This window comes from Solanum dulcamara, chromosome 12, assembly GCF_947179165.1.
Source record: "Solanum dulcamara chromosome 12, daSolDulc1.2, whole genome shotgun sequence".
Lineage (NCBI taxonomy): Eukaryota > Viridiplantae > Streptophyta > Magnoliopsida > Solanales > Solanaceae > Solanum > Solanum dulcamara.
This window is the reverse complement of record NC_077248.1, coordinates 18,286,516-18,308,677: the sequence shown is the minus strand read 5'-3', so window position 1 is coordinate 18,308,677 and position 22,162 is coordinate 18,286,516. Positions and strand designations below refer to the sequence as shown.

Sequence of the window (22,162 nt, the reverse complement as noted above, 5' to 3'; positions counted from 1 at the left end):
TTGGCTCTCTCTTTAGCCCTGTGTCTCTTATCCCTTGGAGGTCTTCCTCCACTAGTAGATTTTTTCAGAAAACTTTATTTATTCTAGTGTGGATGGCTGGCAGGCCTGTATTTCTTGGTTTTAATAGGACTTCTTACAAGCGTTGTTTCTATCTACTATTATCTAAAAATAATCAAGTTATTAATGACTAGACGAAACAAAGAAATAACCCCTCACGTGTAAAATTATAGAAGATCCCCTTTAAGATCAAACAATTCCATCGAATTGAGTATGATTGTATGTGTGATAGAATCTATTATACCAGGAATATCAATGAAACTGATTATTGCAATTGCTTAGGATAGCCTTTTTAGCTTTCAGGGTCTATTTCTTAGTTCAAGATCCCTTTTACTAACTGGAATCAAAGAATTGGTAGATCTGTTCAGCCCAAAATGGGAATGGAATAGGGTTATAAACTTATAATCTGATGATCGAGTCGATTCCATAATTATAAGTTCATTCCATATCGGACTAGGCTGGAATAGGGTTATATACATTCTCATAATGATAAAGGGCCATTCAGGCTTATCTAAACAGATATTATGTTTACATATAGATTTCTACATCATTACATTCCATTTTGGAATAGGAATACGCGTAATTGGACCTTCTTTTTACATATCTCTATTGGGACCCTATTCACTTATTTGAGTTAATTGATAAATAGGTTTGATTGTCCATCTTTTTGATATATATCAGGCATTACATTCTCCAGATAATTCAAATCAAAGCAATTGGATGTCCAACTCGGGCCTATATGACATGACCGATCAATAGATCCACTTTTGTCATATTTTCCATACATCACACTAGATAGATATCATATTCATGGAATACGATTCACTTTCAAGATGCTTTAGTGGTGAAATGATAGACACGTAAGACTCAAAATCGCATGCTAAAGAGCGTGGAGGTTCGAGTCCTCTTCAAGGCATAATATTGAGAATGCTCATTAAATGAGCATTCTCAATAAGAGAGCTCGGATCAAATCGGTATTGATATACCGATTTAATCAAAGCTCTTAGAATTGGAATAAATTCGACAGCGGATCGCAAAATCTTGGTGATCTTCTCTATCAAATGAATTGGGAGTCCTCTTTAAGATCGTCCACCCGTAACCCAGCAGATAAAGTACATTACATAGTCCAGGGATTGGCGACTTACCCATTCAGTGACTTTGGCACTAGACGTTCCAAAAATGGGGACTATCAGGTAAATTCAATATAATAGATGCCTGTTGGCATTCCATCCTTCCTTCTCCTTTTAGGGCCTATCCGAAAGACAATCCAGTACTTCTTGGTCGTGAATATCTGAATTGGTTGTTTGTTGTTCAAGAATTCTTGTTTAGGTAGTTCATACTATCCATACATAGTGTTTTGATCTAAGATTTTAATTCTTCCGTGTTTCAGCAATAACATATTCTTCCATGGAGCTAAGGTCTAAAATAAGGAAGAAACAAGCATTTCCATGACTCTACCACCCAGTCAATTCTGTTCCACTTAATCTCATTGCCACATATCTTTCCGGTTAAGGAATGGGAAATCTGAATCCAATTTTCATTTCATCCGGGAAAAGCCATCTTTTTCTCAACAATGTCTTTGTCATTTGATCCAATAGCGTTCCGTTAGATAGGAACAAATTTGCTAAATATTGATAACTCTCGGATAGAGTATTAGAATGGAAAGATCCATTAGATAATGAACTATTGGTTCTAAGCCATCTCTAATGATTAATCAATAATTCAAAGTGCTTTTCTTGGGTATTCTTGATAACCAACATTTATATATAGATGTAGGAGGATCTATTTGGTAAGTAAAAAGCCTCTTTGACATCTCTTCATCTACAAATAATTCTCTATGTATAAACACAAAGCTAGGGGCTTATATTTGAATAGGAAAAATAGTGGATCTGCAGGGTCCAAATGAATTAGCTTACTCGAAAAAGGCCTTGTTCTTTGGAATATCTATATCGTGTCTGGTATTGTATGGTTCCATTCTACAAGAACCCCGAACCATTATCTTGAAGTTCATCCTTTTCATCATAAATGATCTGCTTGCCCCAAAATGACCTGGACCAATAAGGAAATCTCAATTTATTGGTCCTTTCGATACAATCAAATAGAATGCCCCAAGGGCACCATATTCTAGGAGCCCAAACTATGTGATTGAATAAATCCTCATGTGGGTCAAGGGATCATTCTCCCTCCCCTTCTTCAAATTCTGATTTATATTTTTCATAGAGAAATCTCTGATCAAGGATAGACCAAGAGCCCTTTTGCATCATATCAAAGGGATTCCTCGGTTCAGGTCAAAGAAGCAATGTCACTCGATCATTATCAAACTGACTTCAATCTTTTTCTGTCCGTCAAGATCCCACCAAAGCGCCCTCTATCTAATAGGCCATGAACTAGATCAGAATTATTCTCAACGAGAACATAAGAAGTGATCCCATTTTTTCATCGGGTACGGATAAAGACCAAAGATCTTGAGCGACCAATCCGGCAGAATAACTTAAAAGATAAAAAAGTATCATTAATCTCTTAATGCTCGTTCCAAGCTCGAAGTACCATTTGTACAAATAAGAATCCCCTTCGTTACATGATTTCTTCTTCATATAGATAGATATAGGATCTATGTGGAAGTTACTTAGAAGTATATTTTGTGCTACAACCATTCCTATCTGATAGAAAAGGATCCCATGATCCTGAACCAATCTTACCTAGGATCGTAAATCCCAAGTTTGTCTATGAAGAGCGGATCTAATTGTATTAGTGTCTATAATTGATTTCTTCTTTGTAATACTAATCGATAGGACCTCATTGGTAAGTGCTACAAGATCTCATGCATTGGAACCCATGGTTATGGATCCAAATCCGTCAGTATGGAACATTTTCTTTTCTAAGTGAAATCCCCTAGTATATGAAAGAGTGAAAAAGTTCTTTATTGTTGTGGAATAAGAAGCCTTCATATCTTAATGCACATATTTAATTTATTCAGAGTTATTAGAGCGGGATCTACTTTTTGGGGAATATGAGTCGAAGCAATAACAAGAATATTTCTAGTAGAACATCTTTCATAATCCCTGGAGAGATGGTTCACTAATAGACCCAGGGATAAGTCATTTGACTCATTCACATTCGGATCATAAATATTTGGAATCCATATTATGCAAGGAGACATTGCTTTTGTTAATTTGAATTGAAGGGTGATATAAAATTGGTCTATTTCTGGCATTATATCCGCAGTTAGCCCATTCATCTTAGTTAGCAGTTCCATCTCCGTATCAAGGTCATGATCGATATCATCACTAGCATCAAGATTGTTACTGTCATCAATATCATCACTATTATCAATATCAATCTCATCAAGAAGAAAACCTTTAGACTTGTTATCCAGGAACTTGTTTAAACATACCATAATGAAGGGAACATAGGAGTTTGTTGCTAGGTATTTGACCAAATAGGATCATTCAGTTCCTATCAAACCTATCACTAAAATACCCTTAGAGGGGGATAAGATTAAGCAGAGCAAAAAGGGTTTTCCATGAGATAGGAAATGAAAACTATTTTCGCCACACAAAATTTGTGAATAAGTGATTATCTGATAATGAACAAGAAATATCTGCCTTTGGGCTAAACAGGATGGATTGAACTCATAATTCATTAGATGTTTTTTATGAATATCAACTAATTATCGTAAGTAAATTGCTCTCGGTTGTTCAATCATTTGATAACCAGAGTCATTCTTTGATAAATGATCACTATGGGTCAGACTCAATAGAATTTGATCAATCCTATTTTATGTCGTTAAGGTAGAGAACTGAACCAAGAATTCTATTTCTTCATCATCAATCGAATCATTTTTCACGACGCAGGATTCTATTTTCTCATCAATCCAATCCCCGTTCATGTTTTTTCTTTTTCTTATCAATAAGTAGATCTCTTTACTTGTATGACTTAGATGTCTCATATTTCTCAAAAAAATGATTCGATTGATGGGATTTGGTATAAGATCGATGATCTCGATGAGATTGATATTCCAACATTTCTTCTTAGAACGAGTTGATTTGACCCCATAAGTAGGACCAAACATGTTGCCGCCAGAAGTAGAACCCTGTATTTCTTCTAGAGAATCTTCTAATTGTTCCAAAGCAACTAGAAAGAGATTCTTTAACCAAAAAGAATTCAGTTCAGATATAGGATACCTATCTAGAAGTTTTTGCAACTCAATCATAGATGATGGAATCATCAAGGATTTGACCTTTTCGAACTCTGTCTGTAACTCACTAGAGGCCCAAAAAACAAAGAGAAGATGTGTACAAATGAGATATCCAACAACAAGAAAAAGGATTCAATAGAGAAACTCCCGAGCATTTGGCTATCTCAGATGTGTCGATATCAATGGTGACTTATTATTCTGATGAATCATTTCTTCGGAGAGAAGAAGATTATGTAAACACTTACTCGAGATCTCACTTATCAGATTCCATTGTCAAAGATATAATTTCTTCTGAAGAATTCACCATGATATACCTGATCCATGCATAATATCAGGAAAAATGGATACAATTTTTTGGGTGCAACTTAGTATTGGAAATAGGTCTGAAAAAGTATCTAAAAATATCAAATTTAGATATTTGTACCCTGTCGAAGTAAGGAACCATGGCATATATGTTTGGAATAGATTTCATTTTGAGAGAGTTAAAAAAGTACTATCTCGTTGAAAGTTTCTATACATTTTCCCTTTCACAACGCATTTCTTTAGACAAAGACTCCAGTTTTGCCTCTTTTCAGATGATAAATCTTTCTCAGAACATGGAGTGTGAATCAAACCCATGTTTGAATTGAAATTGAGATACTGATATACGTTCTTCCCTTCTGAATCAGATAGATTCATATCTAAAAGAGGTTGACAATAAGTTCTTTCAAAACTGACTATTTGCCCCTCTGTTTGAGGTGTTCCAGAAATGTCTTCGATCGAGTAAATAGCTCTACGAACGAATGGATCGGATCGACTTGGAAAATGGAAAGATTTGTACAAGTTATACATTTCGTCACCACTTTGTGGAAAATCGTTAGGTATGAATATGTTAGATACCTATGACTCGATTGGTGAAATAGTATCTCTCCCCCAAAAAGCATATTTTTTACCGACACACAAAGAAAATATTTTATTGCGAATAAACAAGATATTGAGAAATTGTCCATACGTAAAATTCGAATTATTGATATGGGCCTTTTACACAAAAAAGGGGAATCTTGTGTTCCAATAGAAGCAGAAGGGATGTGGATTATTCAAGAATCGAAGTCAATTTGCTTTATAAAAAGAAGATATCAATGAACTTCTATGAAATGGTTTTACGGAATTCAGCCAATTGTCTTGATCGTGGAATATCATTGAGAAATAGGAATCTGAGTTATCAAAGGATTTCCTGCGATTATTTCTAGTATGGAATGAGTCAATCATCCATTTTGGTAACTTATTGAACAAAAATGGTGATATTGTTCCTCCATTGATTAAGAATTTTGATTTTTGGGAAATATCATGATCGTCCAATAAGAAGGGTTTCAATTTTTTCAAATGAACAATTTGAAGACCTAGCTTCCATAAAAGCTAGACTAAAAGAATACAACTAACAAAATAATTGGAATCATTCCAAAGAGAATATGTGTCCCGACACAACACAAATAAGATCCAGTTATATAACATATATGTGGATACATATTGTGTATCAAAAACAAAAAAAATGCGGATATGGTCGAATGGTAAAATTTTTCTTTGCCAAGGAGAAGACGCGGGTTTGATTCCCGCTATCCGCCCAAGATCCAAGATAAAGTCATTTTTTTACTATTTATTTTTATTATTGAATTTCATAAATAGCATTAAATATATCCTTAAATTAAGAAAATTTAGAAGTTGGTATAGTTGGTCGTGTTAGTGTAGTGATTCTATCCCTCCCCTACATTTTCTTTTGCCTTCCACCCCCCAAAAAGTGAAAGGAGAAAATTAATTACTAGTTACCAGAACAAGATATTGCGGAGACAGTATTTGAACCCGTGATCTTAAGATTATGAGCCTTACGAGCTACCAAACTGCTCTACCCCGCACCAAAGATAAGAATCAAAAACTAATAGATAAACAAGGATTAAATGCGCCCCTCCACCCTATATGTACAAATAGAATAACTCATTTATAGAGAATGGTAAAGGGGCTTCTATGATCTTTGACCATAGAAATATAAATGAAGCTTTAATCCTTATCAGCTTGATCTTGTTTTTCCTGGCAACAAACATGCATGAAGCATTTCATGAAGTTTGTGTCCGGATAGGCCAAAGTTTTGATAGTTAGCTCTCGGCCTTCCGGTAAAAAAACAACGTCGATGAAGGCATATAGGTGCACAATACCATGGTAGGGATTGTAACTTTCCATAAATTTCCCATTTGTCACTCAACGACGGAACCTTTCTTATTTCTTTTTTTGAGGATCGACGAATCAAATGATATTTCTGTTCTAATTTTTGCCTCTTTTTCTCCCTTTGAATTAAACTTTTCCTTGCCATAATGGTTGAATTCCTATTATTATCCATGATACAAGTCGAATCCTAGATGTAGAAATAGACAAAGGTGGACCCCCTTCTCCGTCAAAAGAAATGAGATTATCGCGAATACACACATTAATTAACCAAATTTGCCCATCATAGAGGCAATCAAGAAAGCCGCATAAGTGAATATATAACCTAAAGAAAAGTGAGCTAATTCAACCAATCTTGTTTGTACAATAGAAAGGGCCACTGATTTATCTCTCCGGCGAATAAAATTGGCCAAAGGTGTGCGTTCATGAGCCCTTGCTACAGTTTTAATCAATTTCTGCTAATATCCACACCAAGAAATTAAGAACATAAATCCTGTAGCCCAAACAAGATGTCCAAATAAGAACATCCATGCCCAAACCGATAAACTATTCATACCAAAAGGGTTATATCCATTCATAAGTTGTGAAAAGTTTAACCATAAATAATCCCTTAACCAGCCCATCAAATAAGTGGAAGATTCATTAAACTGTGAAACGTTACCCTGCCATAATGTGATGTGCTTCCAATGCCAATAAAAAGTAACCCATCCAATAGTATTTAACATCCAAAAAATTGCCAAATAAAATGCGTCCCACGCCAAAATATCACAAGTACCGCTCTGTCCTGGGCCATCGCATGAAAAACTATAACCGAAATCCTTTTTATCTGGCATTAACTTAGAACCACGTGTATCTAAAGCACCTTTTACTAAGATCAATGTAGTTGTATGTAATCCAAGGGAAATAACATGATGAACCAAAAAGTTTCCAGGACCTATTGTTAAGAATAATGAATTACTATTTTTATTAATAACATTTAACCAACCCAGCAACCAGATGCTTCGACCCGCATTGAATGTTGGGCCACTTATTGAAGATAAAAGTAAATCGAACCCATATGAAGTTTTACCATGAGCGGATTGTATCCATTGAGAAAATATAGGTTCAATCAAGATTTGCTTCTCTGGAGTGCCAAAGGCAAGTAAAGTCCTAGGTTATGGAATCCTAGAAAGAGGCTGGCCCAACTTAAGTTAGATATGATAGCTTATTTATGATCTAACATTCTTGCCAATACATTATCTTTATTTTGCTCTGGATTGTAATCTCTAATGAAAAATATAGCTCCATGAGCAAAAGCTCCTGTCATGATGAATCCTGCGATATATTGGTGGTGGGTATATAATGTAGCTTGAGTAGTAAAGTCTTGTGCTATGAATGAATAAGAAGGTAAAGAGTACATGTGTTGATCTACCAAAGAAGTAATAACCCCCAAAGAAGCTAGAGCAAGGCCTAATTGAAAATGAAGTGAATTGTTGATTGTGTCATAAAGACCCTTATGTCCATGCCCCAATCGTCCCCCCGGAGGAATATGTGCATCTAAAAGGTCTTTCATATTGTGCCCAATCTCGAAATTAGTTCTATACATATAACCAGCAACAAGAAAAATAAATGCAACAGCTAAATGGTGATGGCAATATCAGTCAGCCATAAACTTTGCGTTTGTGGGTGGAATCCCTCGAGAAGAGCAAGAGTGGCCATTTCCACCCCTTGGGTGGTACCAAATAAATGACTACTTGAATCAGAATTTTGAGCATAAAGATTCCATTGACCTGTAAAAAGTGTGCCTAACCTTTAGGGATGCGGTAATACATATAAGAAATTATTCCACCGAATGGACTCCCCTCTAGATGCAGGAATAGCAACATGGAATAAATGCCCTGTCCAAGCCAAGGAACTTTCTCCAAAGAGTCCTGACAAATAATGATTCAGACGAGATTCGACATTTTTGAACCAGGAAATGCTCGGTTTCCATTTCCATTATAGGTGTGACCAACCTGCTATTAAGGATATGGCAGAATGAAATAATAGAAAAAGAGCACAAGTATAAAGATCTTCATTTGTGCATAAACCGATTGTATACCATCAGTGATAAACACTGGAATAAGTGATATTCATTGGGCCAGGAGCACCCTCCCGAGTAAAAGCTTCCACGACCGGTTGACCAAAATGAGGATCCCAAATTGCATGAGCAATAGATCTTACATGTAAAGGGTTCTGTACCTACGACTCAAAATTTCCTAGCCAAGCTACATGAAACAGATTTCTGGAAGTCCACAGAAAAATTATTGCTAATTGACCGAAGTGAGAAGTGAAAATATTCTAATAAAGACATTTCTCAATAATATAATCATGACTCTCGAAGTTATGTGCGGTAGAAATACCAAACCAAATATGACGAGTAGTGGGGTCCTGAGCTAAGACTTGGCTAAACCTTGGAAATCATAATGCCATAATGCTTTTCAAATCCTCCTAGCTATTATCCTACTGCAATAATTATTGCTAAGAAGAATGCCATGTTGTGGCAATTCCACCTAGAAGGTAATGGGTTACTCCAACAGCACGTCCTTGTATAATGCTCAAGGCTCTCGGCTGAGTAATAGGAGCAACTTTTAATTTATTATGAGCCCAAACAATGGATTTAATAAGTTCTTACCAATAACTACGTCCGTTGAATAGAAACATTAAACTAAAAGCTCAGACAAAATGAGCACCTAGGAAAAAAAGGCCATATGTAGATAATGAAGAACCATAAGACTGAATTACCTGGGATGCCTGTGCCCATAAGAAATCGTAGAGCCACCCATTAATAGTAATAGAACTTTACGCAAAGTTTCCTCCTATGATATGAGTTACTACCCCTTGATCACTTACACTGTCCCAAATATTTGACTGTATTTTCCAACTAAAATGGAATATTACTACCGAAATTGAATTATACATCTAGAATAGTCCTAAGAAGACATGATCCCAAGCCGATACTTGACATGTACCCCATCTTCCAGGTCCATCACAAGGAAAATGAAAACCAAGATTTGATTTATCTGATATCAAACGAGAACTGCGAACAAATAGAACACCTTTCAAAAGTATCAATACCATCACATGAATCGTAAATGCATGAATGTGATGTACCAAGAAATTAGTGGTTCCTAATGGAAGAGGCAACAAAGCCACCTTGCCACCCACTGCCACTAAATCACCCCCCTCAAGTTAAACTGGTGCTTACTATTGCACTAGGAGCCGTTGCACCAGGTGCTAAAGCATGGATGTTTTGTATCCATTGAGCAAAAACGGGTTGTAATTGTATAGCGGTATCTGAAAACATATCTTGCGAATGCCCTAAAGCGCTCATGATATCATTATGAATATACAAACCAAAACTGGGAAAGCCTACAAATATACATGCCCAGTTAAGATGGGATATGATTGCATCACGATGCCTAAGGACACGATCTAATAGATCATTGTATCGAGTAGTTGGATCATAATCTCTTGCCATAAAAATGGTTGCATGCGTGACAGGACCAACTATGAGAAATCTACCAATCCACATTTTATTGTGTGAACAATGACAGTTGTGTACCATAGTCGTTGGCTAGATATGGATAAAGGGGCATGGAATACATATGATAAGCTACAACAATGGTTAAAGATCCTAACATAGCTAAGTTAAGAGATAATTGAGCATGTCATGATGTTGTTAGGATCTCATATAGGCTTTTATTGCCCTGACCTATAAATGGACCTTTATGGGCTTCTAAAATATCTTTTAGTCCATGACCAATACCCTAATTGTTCCTATACATGTGACCCGCAATTAGGAAAAGAATTGCAATAGCTAAACGGTGATGGGCAATATCAGTCAGCCACAGACCCCCAGTTACTAAATCTAAGCCTCCACAAAAATTTAGAAAGTACACATATTTTGACCAATTCAAGATGAAAAATGGGGTTGCTCACTCGGCAAAACTGGATAAAGTTGAGCCAAAAGATCTCAATTCAAGATAAATTCATGAAAAAGTGGTATCTCTTTAGGATCTACTCCAGCATTAAGAAATTGATTAATCGGTAAAGAGACAGGTACTTGATGCCCCTCCCAAGAGAGAGACCCAAGCCCTAGTAGCCCTGCCAAATAGTGATTCAGCATAGATTCTACATCTTGAAACCAAGCCAATTTTGGCGCCGCTTTATGATAATGAATCCAACCAGCAAAAAGCATTAACGCTGCAAAGACCAATGCCCCAATTGTTGTACAATAGAGTTGTAATTCATTAGTTATTCCAGATGCTTGCCAAAGCTAAAAAAACCCAGAGGTTATTTGTATTCTTCGAAAACCCCTGCCTACGTCACCATTTAATATTTCTTGGCCCATTATTGGCCAACCACCTAGGCACTAGGCCCAATGTGAGTTGGAATACTTAGCCACGCTTCATAATTAGAAAAACGAGCACCGTGGAAATACATGCCGCTCAGCCAAAGAAAGATGATGGAGAGTTGACTGAAATGTGCACTAAATACTTTTTGAGAGATCTCCTCCAAATCACTTGTATGGCTATCGAAATTGTGATCATCAGCATGAAGGTTCCAGATCCAAGTGGTAGTATCAAGCCCTTTAGCTATTGTTCTTGAGAAATGATTCGGTCTGGCCCATTCCTCGAAAGACGTTTTTACAGGACCCTATCTACCAAAATTTTAACTTCTGATTCCGGCGAACGAATAATCATTGAGTCCTCCTCTTTATGGACAACACATACAAAGAGACCCTCCAACAGTCAAATAATTAGTGAACCTTAGAGATAGAGAGATATTTCTATAATTAGTTCGTTTCTCTTCCATTTTTCTATCTCCTATCTATCTATTTTCTTTAGTTATTTACTAGAGCAATTATGATGTGAAAGTCGATCCGGGGCAAGTGTTCGGATCTATTATGACATAGCCTTGAGGCGCTCAACGGACCTTTTAACCCTTTAAAAACCTTTTTGGGCTTTGGATTGATCCAAAAATGACTTTTTATGCAACCTAGTGTATATTCATAGAAGTTATTAAATGGAGCTCGTTCATTTTTTACCTAGAAGATTTTGATTACTCTAACTCTATTCCAAATCACGCGAGTAGCCATTAGACATTACTAAGAGACATCCCCGGTATATATATATATTTAGTGATTCAAGGGTTTCTTTTATTAGTTTTAATAATAATTTTGTTTAATTTAATATAATAAAAAGAAGTCTATTTTGTGATGAAATTATGTGATGTGGTCTTCCAAAAGCAAAGAAATAATCCATTTTTTAGTTAACTGATCTGATGGGTCCAACAAACAATTAATTATAACAAATATCTACATTCTAAATAAAAAAATAAAATCTAAAATCCTAGACTAAGATTCTAAATAAAGGATAATAACTAAATGGGGTCTTCTTTTATTCGAAATGTCTCGTGATCTTCAACCAATTATCCGAAGAGGATCAAGCCGCTGAGTATTGGAAACAGACTATAGCGCTTACTCCCGGTAATTATATTGAAGCGCTATATATATATGACATGGAAAATTAAAATTAAAGAGTTGCTAAAAAAGAAAAAATACATACTTTTTATAATCGACTAAAAATGAAAGAATGACAAACAATTGAAATGAATGCAATCTACAAATCCTTTTAAAATATTTTTCTTTTCTAAAGATGTTGTTTGAAACAAATTTTAAAGTGATATAATCACAAATAAATTATGAAGAAACATAATTTTCTTGATAAAACAAGCCTTGATTCTACTCTCCTAAGATTTCTCATGATTCGAGGTCCGTTAGTGGCATATTTATCGCTTTTAGAATGATTTTGACCTCCTTGTTTCATATTTTGATCTCTTTGTGAATATTTCATAAATTCAAGCATGGGATATTCAAGATTTCTTTGAAAAAGATAATATTTAATATCTTTATGAACTCATTGTGAATATCCAAAAGTTATAAGATATTCAAGATGCTTTTTTGAAGGGAATATAATACTCTTTATATAGGCACCAACTAGGGTTTAACATAGAATAGCATCTAAAAATCCTAATTGGAATTGAATATGTCTTGTAGAGTTCTAATTGAAATTGAACACATTTTGTAGAGTCCCATAAAATTTCGATGACTACATATGTATCAATATAATTTTAAAGATTTATTTCCTCGTTAAGACTTTAAAAAATCGTCGGAGCTTTGGCACAATAATATAGTTTATTCTTACTCAATTAATAATGATTAGCTCAAAAGTTATATTTTTTACATTCCAACTTTTTTTAATAAAAAATATATTTTTTGAAATAATAAATAAATAATTAGGTGAATGATTATAAGAAATCAACTCATTCTAATTGTTGAGAAATTAGGAATCAATTTCTTTGCAACATTATTTTTATATTCTACTTATATAGAAGAGTGAATCAAGCAGCTTGGTATCAATATGTGTGATTAAAGTCCTTAATTAACTTGTATGTGGCCTTTTAGTCATTTTGATTTGAAAAAATTAGCTAACTAAACATATTTTACAATTTATTTATTGAAAATAACTACACTTTAAAAATATTAGTAAAAAGATCAATATTTTAGTCAAGTAACAAATTAATGATATCCTAAACCCCTTCCTAAATTATCTGATTTTTATTCCACATTTTATGCACAATTTGATTTTTTCCCTTTCTTTCTTTCAATTATATGATACTTTATCTCTCTAAATTCAAATTAACTAAAAGGTGAAATATATGTTTTTCTCTCTATTTCCCCCCATTCCTTGTAGAGATAAGATTCTATATTTTCTTTCCACATGTATTCATATTTTCTCTCTCTATTTTCAAAAAATTATAGCCTTTTCTCTTTATTTTGTATTTATTCTTTTTATTTTCTCTTTAATTTGTATCCACTCCAAAGTAATGCTAATTAGAATTGTATTTTATATCCATTTAATCATTCATTCGAATAGTTATAGAATTTAATATCTTTATTTTTTGTATTCATACGAATACTCATATTTTTTCAAAGTAAATGGATACAAATATTTTTATCAAACCAATTAGAATTGTATTTTTTTTCTTTAAATGATTGTATTACGTATCGAATGTGTTGCTTTTTCAAAAAATTGTAGCCTTTTCTCTTTAGTTTGTATTTATTCTTTTTATTTTCTCTTTAATTTGTATCCACTCTAGAGTAATGCCAATTAGAATTGTATTTTTCTTTAAATGGTTTAATTATGTATTCAAATTGTTTACTTTTTCAGAAAATTGTATCATTTCTCTACAATTGTATTCACTCTAATACATATGACATTTTTTTTATATCTGTCCATTTTAAATTAGAAAATCATGCCTATTTCATAAATCTTATTCTTTTTTGTTTGTATTCACTCCAAAATTATGCCAAAAGAGATTTCATATTTTCAAAAAACAATTATGAAATATATATAACAACTGTTTCCCGTTAGAATATTGTATTCGTTTAAAAATTCTATTCACTTTAATTTGTATGCTTTTTATATTTATATCACTTCAGATTTCACATATCTATCACAAACCCCTTCTTTCTGATGATTTCTTTTAAAGAATTCAGCATACTTCACAAAAACAGTTACACATATAGGATACTTTGACAAATATTTACTATCTTTCTTCAATGACACATACACATGTATACCCATCTCGTTGTGTATTTCCAAAGGTGCACTGCTATCTTCGATCTTATAATTCAGCTTCATGCAATTATATCTTGAATCAACACGAATTTGTTTAGCAACCTCCTCCACTAAATTTTAAAATATTGCATACTCCTTAATCATAATAGCCTCTATCGTGTAATCATCATAGAAATTATCTTCGTTCCATCCTCCCAAATGCATGATCAGAAAACTAATGCTCTCCATATCTAACTGTATTTCAAAAAAATGTATTACAATCAGACAAAAATTGTATTCCAATAACAAAGAAACACATTGTATTCCCAAACCATTATTATACAAATATTCAAATCCATTCAACATCTTATTCATATTCAAAATCAGATCAACAAATAAAATAATCAATATACAAATATTCCAAACGTATCAAAAAATAAAATGTATCACAATCACTTTAAATAAGATTTAAAAAAAATATATCTAAAGCACATCGTATTCCAAAACAAAATGTTTTACAATCACTTTGTATTCCAAAACGATTAATATACAAATATTCAAATAATTCAACATTTGATTTGTATCCATAATCCACACTGCACACCTGATTAGTATGCATATGTTAAATTATTTTTACTACGATCAAAATTGATGGATAGTAAATTCAAGATACAAATTTGATATCAGAAAAAATACAATTATAAGATACACATCAAAATGTATCTATATTTTATTTGTATTCTAAACAAAGTGTAACAGACTCAACAGGCGGTTTGTATCCCAATTATTTTTTCACAATTCGGATTTCTAATAAACAACCACATGACGAAGCAAATTCTGTATCAAATAAGATTTACATAATGCATACAATATTTGTTTTGCCTTCACCATCAACTGAGAGAATTTGAAACAAAATTAAATTCACAACAACACATCAAATAATTTTTATTTTTATTTTCAAAAGAGTGAAGCTTTGATTCATTTGCAGTAATCTTACTAAGGCCAATTACAAATCAAACATCAAAAACTACTATCTTTTACATTGACCATAAATCCAAAAAGATACCCAAATTCAAACACTAGTTGCTAGTAAACTTAGTCACAACATTAGTCCCTTTAGAAACAACATGCTTAGCCAATTTACCTGGCTAACACAAGTCTTGTAGCAGTCTGAATTTTCATAAAAGTAATAGTAGGCTTCTTGTTGATTCAAATAAAATTTGGAGGTTCAAAACAAATAGAATTCCAAACAAAAATTGAATTCAAAATACCCGATTGATTTAGCAAGATTTTAATTTGTCAGTATAGATTTCCTTTTTTTGCCACAAACTTGATCAATTGAATTGCATTATACAAGAGTTGAATCTCATTAATAAAAGTTGAGAAAGATGATTTAAGCTCGTTAATGAAGGAAGAGAGAAAAGAGAGAATTGAGTCGCATGTTTTGCTCTCCTAAAAGAAAATGTAACTGTCACGACCCAAATACGGGTGTGATGACACTCATCTCAACCCACCGAGAAAAGTCATCCTAATACCCAATGGAAAATAGATGCGGAAGAAAAAGAAATAAATCCAAATTTAATTTAACCTAAATAAGTAAAACAAACTTAAACTCCCCAAGATTGGTTGTCATGTGTACAAGCCACTAATACACTACCGAAATATGAAAGAAAATACAGTCACAATGTCTTTGTCTCTAGAATAGAACTAAAACATATTAAAAGAGTAAGAGGTGTCTGCTAGATGGATATAACAGCTACCTCAACACTCGAGATAATAGCCTCAGAAGTGGTAGTAAACAGTAGGAGATCAAGCAGGCATGTGCTCACAACCTACACAAGTGTAGAAGCAAGGGATGAGTACCAAACAACATGGTACTCAGCCAGTGGATAACTAAAACTAAGCAACGCTTAATAGAGACAAGTACTTCTGTCCTCCCAATAGAACCTCTGTAAATACAACCTTCATAAAACTAGCCCAACTCTACATTGTACGATAACAACAATAATATAGTCCATGAATACTCATCAATAGTCTCATCAATGAATCATATCAAGTCAAGTCAGCATATACAGAGCAATATAGGGGTAAACACAAATTCACAAATATCAGAAAGGTGCAATGCAATGAAATGAAATGATGCATGTCTGTCCTATTGGTACACATCCTCTGAATCACAGTTCGGAACTCATGGGGGACATTTTTGTTCATATAACCTGCCACGGAACGTGTGGCCCATCCCCTCAACATATATATCTTGCCACGGAGCGTGTGGCCCGACCCCTTTATTTCATAATATCTGCCACAGAGCGTGTGGCCCGACCCTTTTGTTTTATAATACCTGCCACGGAGCGTGTGACCCGACCCCTTTTGTTTCGTATTATTTTCAGTCTCACATAATATGTCAGAACTAATACAATCAATTCATGTTCATATAATTTACGATAATAACATGACAACAATAATAATTTTTTCTTATCTCACATCAACATAGTTATTTCACATGTCCAAAATAAACTCATAATCACAACATATCAATTCCACCAATACATGTCATTAGATCACCATTTTATACCCCTCATCTCCATTTTTAAGGCCAACCATACAGTCAATAACCCAGTCTAATTCTCATTACTCCCCAATTCACATAGTACGGAAATACAAGCATCTACAAGCTTAAACTGAGGTTTAGAAATTCACTTGCCTCAAATGATCAAGCAATTACTCCGAGACCTGAGCCTTCCCCTTTCGCTGGGTTTCCGAATAAATGTAATCTAATCAAATAATAATCATCATAAGATTTCGAAATTAACAACATTCATATCACTATATGTCTAGCCTATACCCAAAAACTCATCCTAAAATCTATAATTAATTAATTACCTAAAACTCAAGCCTAGGGTTAACTCTAAATTCCTTCAATACCATAGATATGATGATAATCATATAATAAATTACACCTAATATTTAATTTTCTAGCTTAATATACCAACTTAAATCATAATGTAAAAATAATAAGAAAAGTAAGACAAATTATGAAGCCCTCAAGGAAAGACAAAAATCAAAATGGACAAGGACCCACGTGAATAGCATCTTCCAATTCAATTTTTCTCCTCCATTCTCTTTCTGTTCAACACATGATGACATTATATATATATATATTTTATTCTTTATCAATCTTTCCATTATACATTGATAGCAATAGTACACTATGCTCCTATATAAAACTAGCACAGAATTACCTTACCTGGCTCACTTGACTTTCTCTTCGTTTTTGTTTCCGCCGCCACAGTGAAGTCTCTCTCCTCTTGTTCTCTTTTTCGTATTAATTAGGTATTAAAGATTACAATCCCACTAACAGATTTTAAATAAATATGGAATAAGTCATATAAAGTATTAAATATATTACCATTTTAGTCCATTAATTAATTACGTTATCTAAATTCACCTCTTAATTAAATAACTATAATTATCGAATAGTCCAAATTTATAATTTAATTATTTTATTTTATTTTATTTTTCAGAGAGAATATTTTATGGAAGAGAGATGACAAATTTTCAAAATGATCAAACGGGTCATTACATTATCCACCATTAAAATCCATATTTGTTCTCGAACATAAAGTAAAAGAAAGTACCTGAAGTTTCGAAAAGTTGGGGATATCTAGCGCTCATATCAGCCTCTATTTCCCAAGTCGCCTCTTGGACTGAACGGTGCTTCCATTGTACCTTCACTGAAGCTATCTCCTTGGTTCTAAGCTTACGAACCTGCCTATCTAGAATAGCTATAGGCTCCTCCTCAGATGTCAGGTCTGGACCCAACTCTACTGAATTGAGTGATAACACATGGGACTCATCCAGAACATACTTCCGAAGCATAGAAATATGAAACACATTATGCACAGCCGATAATCTAGGTGGTAAGGCCAATCTATAAGCTACCTCTCCAACCCGCTTCAAAATCTCAAATGGGACAATGAATCGAGGGCTGAGCTTGCCCTTCCTCCCGAACTGCATCACGCCCTTCATGGGCAACACTCGAAGCCAAACGTGATCGCCCACCATGAACTCCAATGGTCAAACTCTCTAATATGCATAACTCTTTTACCTACTCTAGACTGTCAAGAGTCTACCCTGAATTCTACGAACTTGCTCCATAACATCTTTAAGCAAGTCTGTGTCTAAGGAGTCCATCTCAGCTAAGTCAAATCAACCAATAGGAGATCGACACCACCTACCATACAGAGTCTCAAATAGAGCCATCTGAATATTGGAGTGATAACTGTTGTTGTAGGCAAACTCCGCTAGGGGCAAGTGCTGATCCCATCTAGCACCAAAATCAATAACACAAGCTCGGAGCATGTCCTCCAACACTTGGATCGTCCGCTCGGACTGACCATCGGTCTATGGGTGAAAAGAAGTACTCATATCAAGTCTAATGCCCAAACCATGCTGTAATGCCTGCTAAAAGTGCGAAGTGAACACTGAACCTCGATCCAAAATGATGGATACTGGACACCATGAAGCCGAACGATCTGACTAATATACAATTGGGCTAGTTTATCCGCTGTGTACCTTACCTTAATTGGAATAAAATAGGCGGACTTAGTTAGTCTGTTAACCACCACCCATATAGAGTCGTAGCCACCTACGGTGGGAGGTAAACCCACAACGAAGTCCATGGTGATCATTTCCCACTTCCAAGTGGGAAAAGGCATCCTCTGACTCCCAACCCCAGGCCGCTAGTGCTAACACTTTACCTGCTGGCAAGTCAAACACTTAGACACAAACTCTACGATGTCCTTCTTCATCCCACACCACCAATAGTGCTGGCACAGATCATGATACATCTTGGCCTCTCCTAGATGGATGGAATACCTTGAACAATGAGCCTCTTCCAAAATAAGTCTAGTTAGGTCACCCACCTTAGGCACACAGATTCTGCCGCCAATCCTCAATACACCTTTCGAATCAAGTACCGCCTCCTTAGCTTCACCCCTTAATACCTTATCTCGAATGATACATAACTTCTCATCCTCAAACTGTCTCTCCCGAATCTGCTCAACCAAGGAAGAACGTGCCTTCATAAAGGCAAGAACACCACCATCCTCAGAAATCTGCAACCGAACAAGGCTATTAGCCAGCCTTTGAACATCTCTAGCCAATGGTTGCTCCTCAACTCGGATCGCAGCAAGACTCCCCATACTAGAGGACTTCCTACTCAAGGCATCTGCCACCACATTGGCTTTTCCTGGGTGATACAAAATAGTCATGTCATAGTCCTTTAGCATCTCAAGCCATCTATGTTGCCTCAAGTTCAGATACCTCTGACTGAATATATACTGAAGACGCTTATGATCGGTAAAGACCTCGCAATCCATACCATATAGGTAATGATGTTATAACTTAAGCACGAAAACCATAACCGCTAACTCCAAATCATGAGTAGGATAGTTTTTCTCATGGGCCTTCAACTGTCTTGAGGCATAGGCAACCACTTTCCCCTTCTTCATCAACACACTGCCTAAACCAACACCGGAAACATCACAGTATACAGTAAATCCCACACCTTCTTCGGGTAGCGTCAATACAGGAGCCGAAGTCAATAAAGTCTTGAACTTTTGGAAGCTCGCTTCACACTTGTCGGACCAATGAAAATCCACGGCCTTCTAAGTCAATCTAGTAAGTGGAGCTGCAGTAGTGGAAAAGCCCCGCATGAACCGTCTGTAATAACTGGCTAACCCCATAAAACTATGAATCTCAGTAGGAGAAGTATGCCTTGTCCAACCTCTAACTGCCTCAATCTTAGCTGGATCCACTCTAATCCCCTCTTTGGACACCACATGTCCTAAGAATGTAACAAAATCAAGCCAAAATTCACACTTGGAGAAATTTGCATACAACTTTTCTTTCCTCAACTTCTGAAGTACCAACCTCAAATGACGGACATGATCTGTCTCAGTCTTGGAATACACCAAGATGTCATCAATGAATACTATCGTAAAAGAATCTAAGTACGGGAAAAACACTCCATTCATCAACTCCATGAATGCTGCGGGGGCATTCATCAACCCAAATGACATTATCAAAAACCCGTAATGACCATAACGAGTCCGAAAAGCTATCTTAGGGATATCTGACGCCCTAATCTTCAACTGATGCTAACCGGACCTCAAGTCTATTTTGGAAAACAATGCCGCTCCCTGTAGCTGATCAAATAAATCATCAATATAGGGGAGAGGATACTTATTTTTAACAGTTACCTTGTTCAACTACCTGTAATTGATACAAATCCTCATAGTCTCATCTTTGTTCTTTACAAATAGAACCGGTGCACCCTAAGGAGACACACTAGGGCGAATAAACCCCTTACTCAACAAGTCTTGCAACTGATCCTTCAACTCCTTCAATTCAACTGGAGCCATGCGATATGGAGGAATAAAAATGGGTTTAATGCCAGGCTCTAAGTCAATAGCAAAATCAATGTTCCTATCCGGAGGAACACCAGGAAGATCAATAGAAAATACATCAGAAAACTCCTTAACCACTGGAATAGACTCTATAGGAAGCGACTCAATACTGGTATCCCGAATAAAGTCCAAATAAGACATATACCCTCTATTAATCAACCTCTGAGTACGAATATATGAGATAACCTTACTGGGATAGGAGCCACTAGTACCCTTCCACTCAATCCTTGGGGCACCAGGTATCGCTAAGGTAATAGTTTTCGCATAACAATCGAGAATAGCATGATGGAGAGAAAGCCAATCCATACCCAGTATCACATCAAAATCTACCATCCCCAAAATAATCATATCTACCCAAGTATCATACCCGACCAAGGAAACAAGACAAGATCAATATACTCGATCCACCACTAAGGGCTCACCCACGGGTGTAAAAACATGAACGGGCACAGATATACGATCACATATCAAATCAAAGTCAGATGCAAAATAGGCAGACACATAAGAAAATATAGACCTTGGATAAAATAATATAGATGTAGGTTGATGGTAAACTGGACAATACTTGTGATAACTGCGTTCGAAGCCTCAGCCTCGAGTCTCCCTAGAAAAGCATACACTGAGCTCCTCTACCACCTCCGACCTGAGGGACTACAGCACCACCGGCACCCCTACCAGGAGTGCAACCACCTCTACTAGTCTGGGCTCTACCTCGACCTCTGACCGGCGACGTTGGTCCTCTAACTGAAACTGAAGAACTAGGTTGGGTTCCTCCTCGACCCTGAGATATACACTGCCATGAAAGATGATCCGAAGCACCATAAGTATAACATGCTCTCCCATGTGAGAACCTCTGCGATGAACCTAAAGAACTTGTATAACCACCCCGTCTAACTGGCCTCTACTATGACCCCTGGTAACTCTGACCTGTGTTGTAGGACCCACGAGGTGTCTGGCCATCCTTAGAAGCAGGCATATATGCATGAACTGGTCCTCTACGCTGGAAGGAACCACCTCCTCTATAAGACCCTCTACCTCCAGATGAGGTACCCAAAAGCTGACCAGAAGCACGGGCCCTCTTGGGGTCCCCAAACTCCTCTCTCTCCATCAACTCCGCCTCCTTGGCGGCAACCACGATAGACTAAAAGGAAGCGCCCTCACGGGCGGATCAAAAAACTGTTGTACGAATGGTATAGTTCAATCCTCGTACAAATCTGTGAATCCGCTCTGTCTCATCAGGAAGGACAGCCATGGCATATCTGGACAACTGGTAGAAATGAGTCTCATACTCAGCAACTGTAAGTCCTTCCTTCCTCAAATTCTCGAACCGTAATCGGCTCACTTCCTTCACACTCTAGGGGACGAAACGGTCATAAAAGGCACTAGCAAACTCATCCCAAGTCATCTGGGGTGACCCAACTGGCTTGGAACTCGTATACACTCTACACCACTCTCTTGCTGGTCCACGTAACTATAGCATAGTATAATGAACTCTGTGAGTCTCAGCTAACCCTACTGCCTCCAACAACTCTTGGCACATGGTCAAGAAATCATGTGCGTCCTTAGTATTCCCACTCTGAAATTGTGGGGGGTCCATTTTT

The 22,162-nt window shown here is 35.9% G+C and overlaps 1 pseudogene; it reads right to left on the bottom strand.

The window, feature by feature from the left end:
- Positions 1-1,565: 1,565 nt before the first annotated feature.
- LOC129875658 (protein Ycf2-like) lies at positions 1,566-20,702 on the bottom strand (annotated as a pseudogene).
- Positions 20,703-22,162: the final 1,460 nt, after the last annotated feature.